Genomic DNA, 8,774 nt, shown 5'->3' on the forward strand with positions numbered 1-8,774 from the left:
CACTGAGCTGATCTCCCTGTGCTATGCGGCTGCTTCCCATTAGCTATCTGTTTTACATTTGGTAGTGTATATATGTCAATGCCACCCTCTCACTTCGTCCCAGCTTACCTTTCCCCCTCCCTGTGTCAAGTCCATTCTCTACATCTGCGTCTTTATACCTGTCCTGCCCCTAGGTTCATCAGAACCATTTTTCTTTTTTTTTAAAAATATATATGTGTTAGCATACAGTATTTGTTTTTCTCTGACTTACTTCACTCTGTATGACAGTCTCTAGGTCCATCCACCTCACTACAAATAACTCAATTTTGTTTCTTTTTATGGCCGAGTAATATTCCATTGTATATATGTGCCACATCTTCTTTATCCATTCATCTGTTGATGGACACTTAGGTTGCTTCCATGTCCTGGCTATTGTAAATAGTGCTGCAATGAACATTGTGGTACATGACTCTTTTTTGAATTCTGGTTTTCTCAGGGTATATGCCCAGTAGTGGGATTGCTGGGTCATATGGTAGTTCTATTTTTAGTTTTTTAAGGAACCTCCATACTGTTCTCCATAGTGGCTGTATCAATTTACATTCCTACCAACAGTGCAAGAGGGTTCCCTTTTCTCCACACCTTCTCCAGAATTTATTGTTTGTAGATTTTTTGATGATGGCCATTCTGACCGGTGTGAGGTGATACCTCATTGTAGTTTTGATTTGCATTTCTCTAATGATTAGTGATGTTGAGCATCCTTTCATGTGTTTCTTGGCAATCTGTATATCTTCTTTGGAGAAATGTCTGTTTAGATCTTCTGCCCATTTTTGTTTTTTTTTTTTTTTTTTTTTTTTTTTAAATATGGAACGCTTCACGAATTTGCGTGTCATCCTTGCGCAGGGGCCATGCTAATCTTCTCTGTATCATTCCAATTTTAGTATATGTGCTGCCGAAGCGAGCACTTCTGCCCATTTTTGGATTGGGTTGTTTGTTTTTATGATATTGAGCTGCATGAGCTGCTTGTATATTTTGGAGATTAATCCTTTGTCAGTTGCTTCATTTGCAAATATTTTCTCCCATTCTGAGGGTTGTCTTTTCCTCTTGTTTATGGTTTCCTTTGCTGTGCAAAAGCTTTTAAGTTTCATTAGGTCCCATTTATTTATTTTTGTTTTTATTTCCATTTCTCTAGGAGGTGGGTCAAAAAGGATCTTGCTGTGGTGTATGTCACAGAGTGTTCTGCCTATGTTTTCCTCTAAGAGTTTGATAGTGTCTGGCCCTACATTTAGGTCTTGAATCCATTTTGAGTTTATTTTTGTGTATGGTGTTAGGGAGTGTTCTAATTTCATTCTTTCACATGTAGCTGTCCAGTTTTCCCAGCACCACTTATTGAAGAGGCTGTCTTTTCTTCATTGTATATTCTTGCCTCCTTTATCAAAAATAAGGTGACCATATGTGTGTGGGTTTATCTCTGGGCTTTCTATCCTGTTCCATTGATCTATATTTCTGTTTTTGTGCCAGTGCCATACTGTCTTGATTCCTGTAGCTTTGTAATATAGTCTGAAGTCAGGGAGCCTGATTCCTCTATCCCCATTTTTCTTTCTCAAGATTGCTTTGGCTATTCAAGGTCTTTTGTGTTTCCATACAAATTGTGAAATTTTTTGTTCTAGTTCTGTGAAAAATGCCATTGGTGGCTTGATAGGGATTGCATTGAATCTGTAGATTGCTTTGGGTAGTATAGTCCTTTTCACAATGTTGATTCTTCCAATCCAAGAACATGGTATATCTCTCTATCTGTTTGTATCATCTTTAATTTCTTTCATCAGTGTCTTATAGTTTCCTGCGTACAGGTCTCCTTAGGTAGGTTTATTCCTAGGTATTTTGTTCTTCTTGTTGCAGTGGTAAATGGGAGTGTTTCCCTAATTTCTCTTTCTGATTTTTCATCATTAGTATATAGGAATGCAAGAGATTTCTGTGCGTTAATTTTGTACCTTGCTACTTTACAAAATTCATTGATTAGCTCTAGTAGTTTTCTGGTAGCATCTTTAGGATTCTCTCTATATAGTATCATGTTATCTGCAAACAGTGACAGTTTTACTTCTTCTTTTCCAATTTGGATTCCTCTTATTTCCTTTTCTTCTCTGATTGCTGTGACTAAAACTTCCAAAACTATGTTGAATAATAGCAGTGAGAGTGGGCAACCTTGTCTTGTTCCTGATTTTAGTGGAAATGGTTTCAGTTTTTCACCATTAAGAACCATGTTGGCTGTGGGTTTGTCATATATGGCCTTTATTACGTTTAGGTAAGTTCCCTCTATGCCTACTTTCTGGAGGGTTTTTATCATAAATGAGTGTTGAATTTTGTCGAAAGCTTTTTCTGCATCTATTGAGATGATCATATGGTTTTTCTTGTTCAATTTGTTAATATGGTGTATCACATTGATTGATTTGCGTATGTTGAAGAATCCTTGCATTCCTGGGATAAACCCCACTTGATCATGGTGTATGATCCTTTTAATGTGCTGTTGAATTCTGTTTCCTAGTATTTCATTGAGGATTTTTGCATCTATTTTCATCAGTGATATTGGCCTCGTTTGAATGAGTTTGAGAATGAGAATGAGTTTGGGAGTGTTCCTCCCTCTGCTATATTTTGGAAGAGTTTGAGAAGGATAGGTGTTAGCTCTTCTCTAAATGTTTGATTGAATTTGCCTGTGAAGCCATGAAGCCATCTGGTCCTGGCCTTTGTTTGTTAGAAGATTTTTAATCACAGTTTCAATTTCAGTGCTTGTGATTGGTCTGTTTATTTTTTCTATTTTTTCCTGGTTCAGTCTTGGAATGTTGTGCGTTTCTAAGCATTTGTCCATTTCTTCCAGGTTGTCCATTTAATTGGCATGTAGTTGCTTGTAGTAATCTCTCATGATCCTTTGTATTTCTGCAGTATCAGTTGTTACTTCTCCTTTATCATTTCTAATTCTTTTTATTTGAGTCTTCTCCCTTTTTTTCTTGATGAGTCTGGCTAATGGTTTATCAATTTTGTTTATCTTCTCAAAGAAGCAGCTTTTAGTTTTATTTATCTTTGCTATCGTTTCATTTCTTTTTCATTTATTTCTGATCTGATCTTTATGATTTCTTTCCTTCTGCTAACTTTGGGTTATTTTTGTTCGTCTTTCTCTAATTGCTTTAGGTGTGAGGTGTGAGGTTAGGTTGTTTATTTGAGATGTTTCTTGTTTCTTGAGGGAGGATTGTATTGCTATAAACTTGCCTCTTAGAACTGCTTTTGCTGCATCCCATAGGTTGTGGGTCGTCGTGTTTTCATTGTCACTTATTTCTGGCTATTTTTTGATTTCCTCTTTGATTTCTTCAGTGATTTCTTGGTTATTTAGTAGTGTGTTGTTTAGCCTACCTGTGTTTGTATTTTTTACAGATTTTTTTTCTGTAATTGATATGTAGTCTCATAGTGTTGTGGTTGCAAAAGATACTGGATATGATTTCAATTTTCTTAAGTTTACCAAGGCTTGATTTGTGACCCAAGATATGATCTATCCTGGAGAATGTTCCATGAGCACTTGAAAAGAAAGTGTATTCTTTTGTTTTTGGATGGAATGTCCTATAAATATCAGTTAAGTCCATCTTGTTTAATGTGTCATTTAAAGCTTGTGTTTCCCTATTTATTTTCATTTTGGATGATATGTCCATTGGTGAAAGTGGAGTGTTAAAGTTCCCTACTATGATTGTTTTACTGTCAATTTCCCCTTTTATGAATGTTAGCATTTGCCTTATGTATTGAGATGCTTCTATGTTGGGTGCATAAATATTTACAATTGTTATATCTTCTTCTTGGAGTGATACCTTGATCATTATGTATTGTCCTTGTTTGTCTCTTGTAATAGTCTTTATTTTAAAGTCCATTTTGTCTGATATGAGAATTGCTACTCCAGCTTTCTTTTGATTTCCATTTGCATGGAATATCTTTTTCCATCCCTTCACTTTCAGTCTGTATGTGTCCCTAGGTCTGAAGTGGGTCTCCTGTGTACAGCATATATACGGGCCTTGTTTTTGTATCCATTCAGCCAGTCTGTGTCTTTCGGTTGGAGCATTTAATCCATTTACGTTTAAGGTAATTATTGATATGTATGTTCCTATTACCATTTTCTTAATTGTTTTGGTTTTGTTAATGTAGGTGTTTTCCTTCCCTTGTGTTTCCTGCCTAGAGAAGTTCCTTTAGGATTTGTTGTGAAGCTGGTTTGGTGGTGCTGATTCTCTTAGGTTTTGCTCGTCTGTAAAGGTTTTTAATTTCTCCGTCAAAGCTGAATGAGATCCTTGCTGGGTAGAGTAATCTTGGTTTTAGGTGTTTTCCTTTCATCACTTTAAATATGTCCTGCCACCCGCTTCTGGCTTGTAGAGTTTCTGCTGAAAAATCAGTTGTTAACCTTATGGGGATTCCATTCTATGTTATTTGTTGCTTTTCCCTTGCTGCTTTTAATATTTTTTCTTTGTATTTAATTTTTGATAGTTTGATTATTATGTGTCTTGGTGTGTTTCTCCTTGGCTTTATCGTGCATGGGACTCTCTGCGCTTCCTGGACTTGATCGACTATTTCCTTTCCCATGTTAGGGAAGTTTTCAACTACAATCTCTTCAAATATTTTCTCAGTCCCTTTGTTTTTCTCTTTTTCTTCTGGGACCCCTATACTTTGAATGTTGGTGCATTTAATGTTGTCCCAGAGGTCTCTGAGACTGTCCTCAATTCTTTTCATTCTTTTTTCTTCATTCTGCTCTGTGGTACCTGTTTCCAATATTTTATCTTCCAGGTCACTTATCCATTCTTCTGCCTCAGTAATTCTGCTATTTATTCCTTCTAGAGTATTTTAAATTTCATGTATTGTTTTGTTCATCATTGTTTGTTTGCTCTTTAGTTCTTCTAGGTCCTTGTTAAACGTTTCTTGTATTTTCTCCATTCTATTTCCAAGCTTTTGGATCATCTTCATTATCATTACTCTGATCTTTTTCGGGTAGACTGCCTATTTCCTCTTCGTTTTTTTGGTCTGGTGGGTTTTTACCTTGCTCCTTCATCTGCTGTGTATTTCTCTGTCTTCTCATTTTGCTTAACTTACTGTGTTCAGGTCTCCTTTTTGCAGGCTGCACGTTCGTAGTTCCCGTTGTTTTTGGTGTCTGCCCCCAGTGGCTAAGGTTGGTTCAGTGGGTTGTGTAGGCTTCCTGGTGGAGGGGACTGGTGCCTGTGTTCTGGTGGATGAGGCTGGATCTTGTTTTTCTGGTGGGCAGGACTGTGTCCAGTGGTGTGTTTTTGGGGTGTCTGTGAACTTATCATGATTTTAGGTAGCCTCTCTGCTAGTGGGTAGGGTTGTGTTCCTGTCCTGCTAGTTGTTTGGCGTGGGGTATCCAGCACCATAGCTTGCTGGTTTTTGAGTGGATCTGGGTCTTAGTGTTGAGATTGAAATCTCTGGGAGAGCTTTCGATGTTTGATATTACATGGGGCTGGGACATCTCTGGTGGACCAATATCCTGAACTTGGCTCTCCCACCTAAGAGCCTCAGGCCTGACATCCAGCCAGAGCACCAAGACCCTGTCAGCCACACTGCTCAGAAGAAAAGGGAGAAAAAAAGAGAAAGAAAGTAAAATAAAACAAATAGTTATTAAAATAAAAATAAAAAATATTATCAAAAATAAAAAATTAAAAAGTAATAAAAAAAAGGAGCAACCAAACCAATAAACAAATCCGCCAATGATAACAAGTGCTAAAAACTATACTAAAAAAAAAACCAAACAGACAGAACCCTAGGATAAATGGTAAGAGCAAAGCTATACAGAGAGAATCACACAAAGAAGCATACACATACACAGTCTATAGAAGAGAAACAGTTAAAAAAAAAAAAAAAAAAAAAAAAATATATATATATATATATATATATAAATAAAGGAAGAGAGCATCAAATCAGTAAACAAGTCTACCAATGATAATAAGCTCTAAATACTAAACTAAGATAAACATAAAATCAGAAACAAATTAGATGCAGAAAGCAAACCGCAAGACTACAGTAGCTGCCGAAGTCCACTGCCTAAATTTTGGGATGATTTGTTGTCTATTCAGGTATTCCACAGGTGCAGGGTACATCAAGTTGATTGTGGAGATTTAACCCGCTGCTCCTAAGGCTGCTAGGAGAGATTTCTCTTTCTCTTCTTTGTTCGCACAGCTCCTGGGGTTCAGCTTTGGATTTGGCCCCCCCTCTGCATGTAGGTCACTTGAGGGCATCTGTTCCTGCCCAGACAGGAGGGAGTTAAAGGAGCGGCTGATTAGAGGGCTCTGGCTCACTCAGGCTGGGGGGAGGGTGCGGTACGGAATGCGAGCCTGTGGGGGCAGAGGCTGTGGCGGCAGAGGCTGGCATGACGTTGCAACAGCCTGAGGGGCACTGTGTGTTCTCCCGGGGAAGTTGTCCCTGGATCATGGGCCCCTGGCAGTGGCGGGCTGCACCGGCTCCTGGGAGTGGAGGTGTGGATAGTGACCTGTGCTCGCACACAGGCTTCTTGGTGGCTGCAGCAGCCTTAGCATTTCATGCCTGTCTTTGGTGTCCATGCTGATAGCTGCGGCTCATGCCCATCTCTGGAGCTCATTTAGGCGGTGCTCTGAATCCCCTCTCCTTGCACACCCTGAAACAATCGTCTCTTGGCTCTTAGGCAGTTCCAACCTTTTTCCCAGACTCCCTCCCAGCTAGCTGTGGCACACTAGCCCCCTTCAGGCTGTGTTCACACAGTCAACCCCAGTCCTCTCCCTGGGATCTCGCAATACAGAATTTTGCAAGCTCTTGGTAAAATCAAAGTTTATTGGGGAAGGATGTTTTCAAACTCCCAATCGAGGTTGTGCTTGGTGTGTTAAAAAGTTTGTCATAAAACCCTCTGGGAGGGCTTCCCTGTTGGCGCAGTGGTTAAGAATCTGCCTGCCAATGCAGGGGACACGGGTTCAAGCCTTGGCCTGGGAAGATCCCACATGCCGTGGAGCAACTAAGCCCATGTGCCACAACTACTGAGCCTGCACTCTAGAGCCTGGAAGCCACAACTCCTGAGCCCACATGCCAGAACTCCTGAAGCCTTTGCACCTAGAGCCTGTGCTCCGCAGCAAGAGAAGCTGTGACAATGAGAAGCCCGCACACTGCAACAAAGAGTAGCCCCTGCTCACCGCAACTAGAGAAAGCCCGCGCACAGCAATGAAGACCCAACACAGCCAAAAATTTAAAAATAAATAAATAATAAAACCCTCTGGGAAAATGTGGGATTGAGAGTCCAGTTGTGTAAGTGGCTGGAAGGAGATGAAAAAAAATACAAGCTAGAGGGTGTGCATTAGTGGAAATTGGCATGAGAGACAAATAATGAAGAATGTTATTAATGTGATGTCAATATATAAGAGGCACACAAAGAAGCAATAACAATGGATTTCATGACCAAATAAACTAAGTTAAATAAGTTTCTTTGCTTTAGGTTTTCTTGTCACTGTTATAATGCTAATTGAATTGTGAGTCAACAAGAGTGGGCTAAAATATAAGCAATTTCCTAAATGTATTTGACCATAAATACTTCCTCTTCAAAAATTCCCATTAATATTTCAGAGAGGCAGAGTATTTGGGGAAATATTTGTTGACTGTCAAAGAATAATTTTTGAGAAAAACACATTGAATAGATTATTCTCTTAAGCTTTTCAATGACAGGAATTAATTTTTATCCATCTCTACATTCCTGGTGCCTGGACGTAGCAACTGTATGAATGTGTAAGTCCAATAATTCATTAGATTTAAGATACTAGAAAGAACAGGATGAGGGACCATCTCAGTAGTGAATTAAATTGAGTTATTCAGAAGAATATAAAGCAAATATTGGAATTTGGGAGACTTTTGATCTCATCTGTGACCTTCACTTTTATTAATGTTTCCTGATTTTTGCTCTGCATTTAGAACCAACTAACTACATTTAAATGACCCGTCTCCTCAAATTAAAGTCCAAGATAAAACTATCCTCCTCAAACTTGTTTCTCTTCTTGCATTACCTATACCAGTGAATGACTCCTCCATTCACAAGCTTTATGAGGCTTGAAACATTCATTAGTTTGTACTTATTTTTTCTTCATGCAATGCCATTATCTTTTTCTGCACTCTCTTCTTCTACTCTTAGTATGCTTGGAATATTATATTGCATGTTGCCAGAGTTCTCAATATATCATTATAGGGTAAATAAATAATTAGCCAATTCCTAATTATCCTGTATGGTTTAGCTTAGACTTTCCTTTGTCCAGAAAAATCTTTCCTCAACCCTTGATATTGGTTTAGGAGCCCTTGCATGTATGTATTTGCATAGCTTCCTCCACTTATTTGTTTATAGGATTTGTGATAAATTATAGTAATTATCATGTAAATTATTCTTTCTATCAAAATTCTTTGAGTTACTCGTGCTGAATTTGTCCCAGGCACATTGACTGGCACATAGGAGTCCAATAGATATTTGATGAATGAATAATTGAGATTTTATCAATCATTATTATTAAAAGAAACCCATCCAACCTCAACAAAATTTCCTGTCCAATGTAGTCCCCTAAAGTATAACAGTCTAGGAACATGATTTTTCCTATCTATGTAAGCCATAGTAACATGAGGGTTATAATAGTGTGAAATAATTATTGGTGCCCACTAAAGCCAGGCTTTAAATGGTATGAAGGCAAGTTGCTGTTCATTATCTGTATATGACTTCTCTCTACACATCTTTTTCACATTACAGTATTTGACATCTTTCTACACAT

General features: G+C 38.3%; 1 non-coding gene across 1 annotated transcript; it reads right to left on the reverse strand.

The window, feature by feature from the left end:
- Window positions 1–834: 834 nt before the first annotated feature.
- Window positions 835–941, reverse strand: LOC132354412 (U6 spliceosomal RNA). The gene has a single exon (XR_009499279.1). It is a non-coding gene; the product is annotated as a U6 spliceosomal RNA (small nuclear RNA).
- Between the last annotated feature and the right edge of the window lie 7,833 nt (window positions 942–8,774).

This window comes from Balaenoptera ricei, chromosome 19 (assembly GCF_028023285.1).
Source record: "Balaenoptera ricei isolate mBalRic1 chromosome 19, mBalRic1.hap2, whole genome shotgun sequence".
Taxonomy (NCBI): Eukaryota; Metazoa; Chordata; class Mammalia; order Artiodactyla; family Balaenopteridae; genus Balaenoptera; species Balaenoptera ricei.